General features: G+C 36.9%; 1 protein-coding gene and 1 pseudogene across 2 annotated transcripts in view; both read right to left on the minus strand.

Annotated features, from left to right (window-relative positions):
- Positions 1 to 12,234, minus strand: part of TTC29 (tetratricopeptide repeat domain 29) — a 669,793-nt gene that overhangs the window by 573,737 nt on the left and 83,822 nt on the right. The gene's annotated exons all lie outside the window — the stretch shown is intronic.
- LOC132692035 (calcyclin-binding protein-like) lies at positions 293 to 8,973 on the minus strand (annotated as a pseudogene).

Raw genomic sequence — 12,234 nt, forward strand, 5'->3', positions numbered from 1 at the left:
AAACAATAACTTTTGTTTTCTAAGTCTTGCTGAACAAAAATACACACAATGTAGCATTATCTTGCCACAAGCCTTGCTTTTTTACATCTCACAGAAGAATGCAATGTTACTGTTTCTTGAACAAAATGCCCAGATTACTGAGGAAACCATCTTTGGAGGAAATGTTTAATAAGCCTATTTTATTTAAATAAATCCTCCAGGAGGAAATGAGAGAATTCAGTGTCTTTACTTAGAAGAAGGCTGGGTAAGTAGTCATCTGTCAAATTTATCTGCACAGCTCACCAACACCTCCTTATTAGAAACATCAATATTTCCACATCACAATTCCCAAAAATGACTTTAAAGCCTCAAAATTCTGTGTCTCTTTTGGCTTGCTTCTCTCTCAATTCTACCCAGGCTGTATTAATGGTTCGCTTCATTCATCTCGATCTTCATAAACTTTCTTTAGAACGTTCATCAGTCTCTCGCTGTTTCAGCATCATGGGAGGGCTTTTCTTTCTCTTTGCGTTCTTTTTCAACCTAAGTCAAGGCAGTCCTATTGCATGTTTTCTGCTTTCTTTCTACTTAAGAACTGTATCTTTTTTTGATCTGCTTTCCACAGAGACGGGTTTCAAGAGATTGTTCACAATCATGGACTCATTCTTCCCATTTAGATTCTTTACAAAGATCAAAGGACCTTTCTGTGAAATGCACCTGCACATTCTCAGCAGGGACTTGAACTGCAGTTTAGGTAAGGTAGAATTTCACAAACTTACCTGACTGATCCCATCTGTAATTACTGATTTCCACTGTATATCCCACTGTAGTGGGAGCAACCACAGCAAACTGGCTTTTCACTGTCAAAGAGTTCTGCTTTTCTCTGTGATCTCTGCTGCACTGTGTTCTTGAGTTCTGTCTCAATGCTGGATTTTTTTTAATGTTTTTTTTTTTTTGAGAGACAGATAGAGCATGAGCAGGGTAGGGGCAGAGAGAGAGGGAGATACAGATTCTGAAGCAGGCGCTAGGCTCCAAGCTGTCAGCACAGAGGCCAACCCAGGGCTCAAACTCATGGACCATGAGATCATGACCTGAGCCGAAGCTGGACACCTAACTGACTGAGCCACCCAGGTGCCCCTCCTTCCCAAGGTTAGCCAATTGCTAGAGACAGTAAACAACAGTATGCTTTTCAAATGCAAACCAACCACCCAGGGTCCACACCCTTAACCACTCCCTAATCATTCCCAGGGCCAGGTACCAAAACAACTCAGAGCAGCACACAAAGTCCAAAGCCCACTAGAATTACTCAAACTAGCCAATCCTAAACCTGTTTCGCCTGCCTCTACTGTTTCTCTGATGGAAATGGCAAGAAAGCCTCTTGCCTACAGTTTCCTCCTTTCCCTCCATCTCCTGACTGACTCCAGTGCTTCCCCAGGTGCCCCACCACCCTATCCCCCCCCTGCCCTGGTGTGGTGGGCCCCTTCCTCTTGGGATCTGTGAGTATAAGGAACTATGTTTTCAACAGCAATCATCATTTGATCTGTTGGCCTTACTGTATTTTAATAATAAAACAGCTGTGTGTCCTTGGAAAAGGGACAGAACTTCCTCCTCCATTTCTTTATCAGAAAAAAGAGGATAAAATTTCTTTTTCACAGTGCTCTTGTAAAGATCAACTAAAATAATATGCATCCTGTACTGTGTATATAGTAAGTACTCAATAAATACTGATGTTCCAAAATGAACAGATAAAAAATGTTAGAGATAACTCATTAAAGGCCACATAACTAGGAAGATGTAGAATCTAAATGTCACCCAGATTTTTCTGACTCCAAACCCCGTCCTTTTTTCATGTAACAGTACATTCCCCAGTCACGCATAGTGTCTCCTACTGCACTCTGAAACATCTACCATAGAACACATACTGGATGATAGTAAGTTATGTATAAGTACATCACTAGGACAGCATGTGCTCAACAAGTTGAAAGAAGGAAAAAGAGAGGAAACGGGAAGGAAGGAGGGAGGGAGGGAGGGAAAGGGAAGGAATGAAGGAATGAACAGAGGAAGACAGGGACGATCCTCTCTATCTCAGGGATACTGCTAAAATTATTTCTCTCCTGGTATCTTCTTTCATTCTGGGCCCCCAGTCTACCTTCAAATAAAGGTAAAATGGCTTTATCCCTAGTTATAAAAATTCCCAACCAGGAAACACACACACCCAGTTGCATAAATTTCCCTCTACCAGTCTTTTTTATGGACCCAAAACTTCTAATAACTTCTGCCAAGTTTCCTTTTCTTATATATCAACCTTCAGGATGTTTTTAAACAATTTTTTTAAGTTTATTTATTTTGGGGGGAGAGAGAGAATGAGTGGGGGAGGGGTAAAAGGTGAGAGGAAGACAGGCTCCACGCTGTCAGCACAGAGCCCAATGCGGGGCACAATCTGACTAACCGTAAGATCATGACTTGACCTGAAATCAAGAGTCGGACACTCAACCGACTGAGCCACCCAGGCGCCCTTCAACCTTCAAGATGTTTTTAAAACACCACTCTCTGGAGCTATTCAAGGTCAGGTCTGAATTTCCCCTGCCTGCAAAAGCTTGTATATACTCCAATGACAACTTCTTTCCTTCTCCTGTGTCATATACCTGGGCTTCCCAACTTAAAGTGGTCCAGAGACATCAAGTAAACATTTGACAGCTTCACCACCTTCAAAGAACATTGGCAACATAGAGCTCTATTTGATCACTCTTGACCCAAAACAGCAACTAGTATTCTCAAAACCACCTATAACTTAAAGAGGGTTTTGTGGTTTGGGTGGTGTTTTGTTGTTGTTGTTGTTGTTGTTGTTGTTGTTTTACCTTTATGGCAGAAAGCCATAAAATTTTACGATCTAGGTGAACTATATTAGGCAGAGAAAAAAGAGATTACAAATGTTGGGTTTTCACCTTCTTAAACATCTCTCTTCCATTCTTCCATTCCTTTGATGTCCTCACTGCCACCAGCCTTATCCATGTATATCTTCCCTAGTCCTCCAAGTGGGAGGCACCATGCACAGTGTAGTCTTCTTTGTTTTACTTTTTAATGGATAATTTCAACCATACCCAACCTGGCATAATAAACTTTAAGTGCATGTGACCTGCTACATTTTCATCCTTCATGCTGACATTAATTTATTTTAGGACTCTTAAGTTGAGGGATCTAATTGTAACAAAAAATAGAAACTTAAAAATCTTGCCAATTTTTGTCTCTCAAAATGCATGCATGCATACATAAAATAATACAAAACACAGCTGACCAAAATTAAACAAAAAGACCAAAATTCATTTTCAACAACTAAAAGCAGTTCAGATTTAGATCACAGAGTCAGACTTAGAATATCACAATTTCCTATGATTCTTGGGGAAAGTCAAATCTTGTCAGGGGCCTGGATCATTGCTAAAGTATTGGACCTAGGGTTTGAATATCTCCTTTTAATTAGCAATAAAGTAATTTCTAATTTTTATTCAATTTATAGCCCATAAAATCTTGGCCTGCTAATGGAAAAAAATGTGTAGAAACAGGTATTCCATCATACTCTTGGTCAAATCATGGTTCTTCTGATTAAACAATGTATCAAACTGGGCCAAATCCTACTAAATCTAAATTTTGCCAAATTTTATATTCAGGTATGAAGCAATTTCTAAATTTTAATTCATTGCTACCGCTCTGTTTAGTTTTCTTAAAGCAATGACAACAAAAGGCAGGAAAATTTTAATATAACTTTCACTTCTGTTTATATTTTTAGCCTGTATTAGCCTTTGAGAAAACAACTTCTATAAATTCATTAATCAAAGATAAATTTTCTTTTCTGCAGCCTTTTTCTTAAAAGGCTCTAATTTTATATTATGTGCATATCTCTACTACCATTATTGACTTCGTAACAAATAGAAACCAGAACTGCTTGAAATAGTTTTCCAGACATTCATTCACTTTACTTTTGAAAACTGAATAAAAATATTCAATTTTCTTTCAGTAGTCTTCTACATCTTATTGATCATTATGGACATAGCACACATTTCCCAATAACTGCATTCTTCTCTTTGTCTTTTTTTTTTTAATGTTTATTTTTGAGAGAGAGACAGAGTGCAAGTGTGGGAAGGGCAGTGAGAGAGGGAGACACAGAATCTGAAGCAGGCTCCAGGCTCCAAGCTGCCAGCACAGAGCCCGACACAGGGTTCGAACTCATGGACCGTGAGATCATGACTTGAGCTGAAGTTGGATGCTTAACTAAGCGGCCCCCTGACTCTTTGTCTTAAAGAATCAGCTGAAGAAAATAATCTTAGAGAATGTAATATGTTCCACATAGATTTTCAAATGAACACAAATCAGAGCATGTTATATAGTCTATACAATAAGATCTTTGGAAGGATGATGTCAGCAAAAATAGCACAGTAAAGCATAAAATAATATAGCACAGTAGCATAAAATTCCCCCATAAAAGTAACAATAAAAAAATAGCAAAAATTGTCAGAATCAACTTTTTTGGAATTCTGGAAATTAACCAAAGGTCTACAGCAATCCAGGGTGCATTTTATTCAAGAAAAAATGTTGAATTTTAGTTAAAAAAAAAAAAAAAAAGAATATCCTTTGAAGCATTTTCTCCTGTCCTATTCTGATCTTCCTCTCTGTAGCTCTGAGACAGCTTTAAAAACCAAAGCCTGCAATCATGGTGAAAACCGACAACCTGCAATCACAGCACAAACCAATAGCCTGATAGCCACCAGAGGGGGGAAAACGAGAGTGGAACTCCTTTAAAGCCTCATTTCCCGAGCATTGTCATTATTTGCCCTGTCTCATGGTTCCATGGAAATCTCCACACTCAAGGTTGTGTTTTTTTCCCTGACTCAGAGCTAACTCAGTGTACAAACTTTTTCCCTAGGAGTTTCTGTCAAAAACAATTAGAGAGAATTAATTAACTTTATGGCTGTATGAAGCAATGGATCACAGTTTTAATAAACAAAATGAAATGCTGGGGTACAAGATGCCCATAGGGGCACTGAAAATCTCCCAACATATTTCTGAGAATCTAGAAGCCCACACAATGCATAGGGCTATGTATATATCCAACACTGTAACATGCTCAGGAAAGATCTGAGAAGGTCCTAAAGCCTAGAGCCTGCTTCAGATTCTGTGTCTCTCTCTTTGCCCATCCCCTGCTCACACTGTCTCTCTCAAAAATAAATTAAAAAAAAAAAAAAAAGATTCTCTCTCTCCTTCTGTCCCTCTCCCCTATTCACTCTTTCTCTAAAAAAAAAAAAAAAAAAAAAAATTCTGTCTAATCATTAGCTGACTTTTAAGGTAACCAAATAAAGACTTTAGTGACCATACATGACAAAAAATACAGACTTTATAGAATTAGTTCAGAAAAGACACTAAGAAAATAAACAACCATGGGGAAGGAGGAGAATCTGATTCCTAGAGTAACCATATTATATATTTAAAATACAGTTTTCAGGGCACCTGGCTGGCTTAGTACAGCATGTGACTCATAATCTGTTTTGAGTTCAAGTTCCACATTCGGTATAGAGATTACGTTAAAATAAAATCTTGGAGTGCCTGAGAGGCTCAGTCAGTTAAGCAGCAGACTCTTGACTTCATCTCAGGTCATGATCTCAAGGTTCCTGAGATCAGGGCCCACGCTGACAGTACACAGAGCCTGCTTCTGATTCCCTCTCTCCCTCACTCTCTGCTCCTTCCTCATTCATGCTCACTCTCTCTCAAAATAAATATGTAAACTTAAATTTTTTAATAAAAAAATTAAAAAATTTAAAAATTAAAAAGAATAAAATCTTAACAAATGTACAGTTTTCAAAAAAAAATTACTAGATAAGAAAAGAAACAAGAAAATAGGGCCTATACACAGGAAAGAAAGCAATCAACAAAAATATTGTCCCCAAGGAAGACCAGACACTGGACTTACTACACAATGACTTTTAGGAAGTTATTTGAATTATGTTCAAACAAGTAAAGAAAAATATGCTTGAAGAACAAAGGAAAGTAAAAGAATGATGTCACCAAACACAAAGTAGAACTAAAAGGAAAGAAATTATTTTAAACATACACCCACACAAATTCTAGAGTTAAGGATATAATAATTGGGGCACCTGAGTGGCTTAGTGGGTTAAGTGCCTGACTCTTGGTTTTGGCTCAGGTCATGATCTCACAGTTCATGAGATCAAGCACCAGGTCAGGCTCTGTGCTGACAGTGCAGAGCCTACTTGGAATTCTCTCTCTCTGTCTCTCTCTGCCTCTCCTTCTATTAAAATAAATAAACTTTTAAAAAAAGGATACAATAATTGAAATGAAATATTTCCTAATGAGACTCAGCAGCAAATTTGACCAAGGGGGAAGAAAAAAATCAGCAAACTTGAATATAGTTGGTTGAGATTATTCAGTATGAGGAACAGGAATAAAAATAATAAAAAATAAAACTAAATAAAAGAGGAAAAATGAACAGAGCCTCAGAAGCTTAGGAGACAATATCGAGTATATCAACATACACATATCAGGAAACCAAAAAGGAAAGGAGAAAAAGAAAGGGGAGGAATGATTATTTGAAAAATAATGGTAAAAATCTCATAAACATGATTAAAAATCTACTCTTACAAGAAGCTCAATGACATCCAAGCAGGATAAACTCAAAGAAAGCCATACCTACACATATCACAATCAACTTGTTGAAAGAGATAAAGAAAGAGAAAATCTTGAAAAGAGCAAGAGCAAAATTGCTAATCACATACAAACAATACCAGTAATATTCACAGCCAATTATCAGAAACCATGAAGACCAGAAGACAATGGGAATGACATATTAAAAGTGCTCAAAGAAACGGGGCACCTGGGTGGCTCAGTTGGTTAAGTGTCTGACTTCAGCTCAGATCATTATTTCCTGGTCTGTGAGTTGGAGCCCCACTTCAGGCACTGTACTGACAGCTCAGAACCTGGAGCCTGATTAAGATTCTGTGTCTCCCTCTCTCTCTAACCCTTGCACTCTGTTCCTCTCTCTCTCAAAAATAAACATTAAAAAAAAAATTTTTTTTAAGTGCTCAAAGAAAGACTGCCAACCAAGAAATCTACACCCAGCAAAACTATCCTTCAAAACTAAAGGAGATATTATACATTTCCAGGTGAAGAAAAGCTAAAAGAATTCATTACTTGCAGAGTGCCTGGGTGGCTCAGTCGGTTGGGTGTGTGACTTCAGCTCAGGTCATGATCTCACAACTCATGGGTTCAAGCCCTGCATTGGGCTCTGTGCTGACAGCTCAGAGCCCGGGGCCTGACTCAGATTCTGTGTGTCCCTCTCTCTCTGCCCCTCCCCTGCTCGTGCTCTGTCTCTCTCTGTCTCTCAGAAATAAACATTAAAAAAAATAAAAAAAAAAGAATTCATTACTTGCAAATACTAGAGTCCTTCAAGCTGAAATTAAAAGACATGAGAGAGTAACTCAAATCCACATGAAGAAAGAAAGAATACTGGTAAAGGTAATTACATAGATAAATATAAAAGTACAATCTTCTTGTTTTTAGCTTTTTTTCTAATGTATGATTTAAAAGAAAACTGCATAAAGTAACAATTGTAAATCTGTGTTGAGAGGCACACAGTGTAAAAAGATGTAATCTGGATAAAAATAGTAGTACAAATAAGGGGAAGGGGTCACAATTAGACAGCAACAAAATTGTGACATGCTACTGTAATTAAGTTAGTATTGATCCACACTAGATTGTTACATGTGTTAATTGTAATTCTCAGGGCAATACCAAAGGAACTAACTCAAAAGAATAGTAAAATAAATGAAAAGAGAATTAAAATGGTACACTAGAAGACACCTATTTAACCAAAAAACAGTAAAGGAAGAATAAAGGAATAAAAAAAAAATGCATAAAACATGTAGAAAACAAATTGCAAACTAGCAGAAATAAATCCTACCTTACCAGTCCATACAATGAAATGTTATTAGCCATAAAAAGGAATGAAGTACTGATTCAGATACAACATGGATGAATCTTGAAAATATTATGCTAAGTGAAAGAAGCCTCAAGAGGTCACCTATTTTTATTTCATTTATATGAAATACCCAGGATAGCCAAATTCATACAAACAGAAAATAGAGTGGTGCTATGATCTGAATCCCTCCCAAAACTCATATATTGAAATCCAAACCCCAAGGTGATGGTATTAGGAAGTAGGAAGTGGGACCTTTAGGAGCTAATTAGGTCATAAGGGCAGAGACCTCATGAATGGGATTAGTGCTCTTATAAAAGTGACCACACAAAGCTATCCAACCCCTTCTGCCATGTAAGGATACAATAAGAAGACTGAGATGTTTGCGAACTTAGGAGGGTCCTCACCCAAGCGTGCTGGCACCCTCCCTGATCTAGGACATCTAGATCTTTAGAATCAGGGACTATTTTATTATCCCCCAAAGCACCTATCTCAGAATGCAAACAATGAACACTGAATAAAAGACAATTGAAGGGTAGTGCTAACAGCAGGGCATGGCCTGCATCAAATCTTAAAACAGAAGAGTTGGAAATTCAGACTTGATCAATATTTCTCCAGCCTTTTTTTGTTTTGTTTTTAGAGACCATTCACTAATTTGAATGATATCTCTCAATTCTATAGGCAGAAAAACCTTTGGTGTAAAGATACCAACCATAAACTTCATTTTCATGAGTACCCATCATTTTTTTTCTTTACTCCATTTCCTGTCATCACACTGGGAAAAAGCAATGTCCATGTAGTTAACGCATCCCACACTCTAGCCTCTGTTTTTATTAACATCCTCAATTCCAATAACTTCTCAATAGCACTCCTCATGAGTCACCATCCACATATAGGCAACACTCTCGAAACTTGTTTTCACCTAACTCTGCCCCATGACAAAAAATATGAATTGCAAACATCTCTCCCCCCCACCATAATCTCCTAGTTTTCATGTTTTCTTCCTCTGCCCTCTCACTTTACTTGTTCACCTATCTCAAAATGCTCAAAATACCCCAAAATACTTCTATCTTTTCTCCCATTCTATTAATCACTTATTTAGCCTAAAAAGGATACCACTATGGATAAAGTATAATGAGAAGATAGGAGAGAAGTAGGAAATAGGGTTTGGAATGTTAGGGAGAGATCCAATTGCATAGGGCTTTTTGGACCTGGAAAGGGGTTGGGATTTTATGCTACTGAAATATTTTATTATATTCGAATTTTATGAAAAGCCATTTAAACAGAAAAATTACAAGTTGATTTATAATTTTAAAAGCTTCCTCTAGTTCTTGTAGGAGAAGAGTGTAAACGAGGTCAATAAAGGGGATAGTATAGAAATCTGGGTAGGAGATGACAGCATTTTGGACATAAGTGATTCTAGAAAAAATGAAGAAAAATCAATATATTTAACATGTATCTTGGAGATATAATAAACAGGATGCATTAGATGTGTAGGATGACAGAAAAGAAAATATCATTTTTTTCTTTTTTTCTAAAGCCATTTTCTTTAAGTTTATTTATTTATTTTGAGAGAGAGAGTGCATGCACAAGCAGAGGAGGGGCAGAAAGAGAGAGAAGAGAGAATCCCAAGCAGGCTCCACGCTGTCAGCACAGACCCCAACAGAGAACTTGATGCTGTGAACCACAAGACCATGACCTGAGCCAAAACCAACAGTCAGATGCTCAACTGACTGAGCCACCCAGGTGTCCCAGAAAAGAATGTATCCTTAATGATACCTTGGGTTTTGGCTTCTTCTTGGTGAATTGGCTTTTTTATCATTATATAATATCCTTTTCTGTCTCTAATATTTTTCTTTGTTCCAAAGTCAAATTTACTTGATATTAATGCAGCCATTTGGCTTTCCTTTGATAAATGCTTGCATGATATGTTTTTTTTTTCTATCTTTTTACTTTCCATCTGCATATATGGTTATAAGTGAATTTCTAATAGAATATAGTTGGGTCATGTTTGTTAATCCAATCAGTCAATCCTTTTCATTTAATTGACATATTAGGCCATTTATACTTAATGTAATTATTGCTAGGGCTTAAATCTGTCACTTAAATATTTCTTCTCTGTTTATTTTCTCTGTTTTTTTTCTCTCCATTTTCTTGTTTCTACTTTCCTGTCTACTACTTAAACATTTTTTAAGAATCCATTTTGAATTACCTATACTTTTTAAAATATCTCTTTGTACAGTTTTTTTTAGTGGTTGCTCTATTACATTATCTTTTTTTTTTTTTTGAATTTTTTTAATGTTTATTTGGTGGGGGAAGGGAAGGGGCAGAAAGAGAGGGAGACACAGAATCCAAAGCAGGCTCCAGGCTCTGAACTGTCAGCACAGAGCCCAACTCAGGGCTCAAACTCACAAGCTGTGAGATCATGACCTGAGCCAAGTCAGATGCTTCACCGGCTGAGCCACCCAGGTGCCCCACTATTATATTATCTATCTAGCTATGTAATTATCCAGAGATATTATCTAGATATTACATTAATTATATATGCATGTATGTTATTTTACATACATATTTATAATACATAAAATCACAATCCATGGATATCATCACTTCTTTGTCTGAAGTATAGATGCCTTACCTTCCATTATGTCCCTTTACTCTTCTCCATTTACAAAATAATTATCCTAAGTAATTCTTCTACATTCATTTAGAATCACATGGGTGTCATAATTTTTGTTTTAACCACTATACATAATTTAGAAAATTTAACAACAGAAGGAAAGTCTATTTTATTTACTCATATTTTAACTGTGTTCTTACTTCCTGACTTTCTAAGGTTCATTCTTTTATCATATTATTTCTGTTCAGAGAACTCCCATTTTAAGATAGTTCTGCTGATGACAAATTCTTAGTTTTCCTTCATCTGAGAATGTCTTGATTTCCCCTTCATTCCTGAAAAAAAGAATTCTGGTTTGGCAGTTCTTTCTTTCAGCATCTGATAATATGGAATCCATATTACTTACTTTTGGAATCCATTGTTTCTAGTCAAAATCCAGAATCGTTTGAAATTTTTCTCTGGTGCTTCAAACTGCTTTCTTTTTAGTATTCAGAATTTTAATATGATGTAACTTGCCATAGATTTGTTTAGGTTTATCCTGTTTGGGATCATTCAGCTTCTCAAATCTGTAGATTTATGCCACTCAACAAATTTGGGAAGTCTTCAGCTATTATTATTATTATTATTATTATTATTATTATTATCCATTAGTCTTTGAATATTTTTTTAACTCCACCCTCTTTCTCCTTTCCTTCTGGGACTCTGGTGACAGAAATCTTTTCTTTTAGTCACACAGGTCCCTAAGGCTCTGGTCCTTTTTGTGTTTTTTTTTTTCCTAGTCCCTTTTTTAAAGTGCACTTTCTGGGGGCACCTGGGTGGCTCAGTCAGTTAAGCATCTGACTCTTGATCTCAGCTCAGGTCTTAATCTCAGGGTCATGAGCTCAGGCCCCATGCTGGGCTCCATGCTGGGGCGAAGCCTACTTAAAATAATAAAAATAAAAAATAAAGTGTACCTTCTGTACAGGACCCAATGCCAAGAGGAATCTCCTTGGTTAGAACTTCCTCCCATGGGGAGGGGGAGGGGAACAGGAAGAACCTAGTAGACTTTGCCACCAAGGACCCCTTCAGTCCTAGCCACAACTACTGCTGAAGACATGTACACTGACCATTAAGGACCTCTTCAGTTTTGAACCTCTGTCATTCTCAACTGTCAGAGCTACATGGAGACTTCACCTCTCACAATGGAACCAGAGACTCTATACTCTATCTGGACAGCATGCTTGCAGCAACTTCTAGTTTTTCCCACCAAAGCCATTCCAAAAAGGCTGGGAGAGGTGACTGCACCCTCAAATCATATATTAACACAAGGTCACCAGAAACATGGAAAAGCAAGGAAATATGATACCACCAAGGAAATATGATACCACCAAAGAGACACAATAATTTTCCAGTAACTTACTTCAAAGAAATGGAGATCTACAAGTTACTTGAAAAAGAATTTCCAGATAATTATCATAAGGAACTCAGTAAGATTTAAGAGAACACAGACAACTCAACAAACTCAAGAACATAAGACATGAACAAGATGAGACATTCAACAAAGAAATAAATAAGAAATCATAAAAATAAACCAAACAAAAATTATGAAGCTGAAGAATAAAATGAAAAATGTGATATAGAATGTCTTATTCTGTTTGGACAACTATAACAAAACATTACAGAC

Source organism: Panthera onca, chromosome B1, assembly GCF_046562875.1.
Source record: "Panthera onca isolate mPanOnc1 chromosome B1, mPanOnc1 haplotype 2, whole genome shotgun sequence".
NCBI classification, from domain to species: Eukaryota; Metazoa; Chordata; class Mammalia; order Carnivora; family Felidae; genus Panthera; species Panthera onca.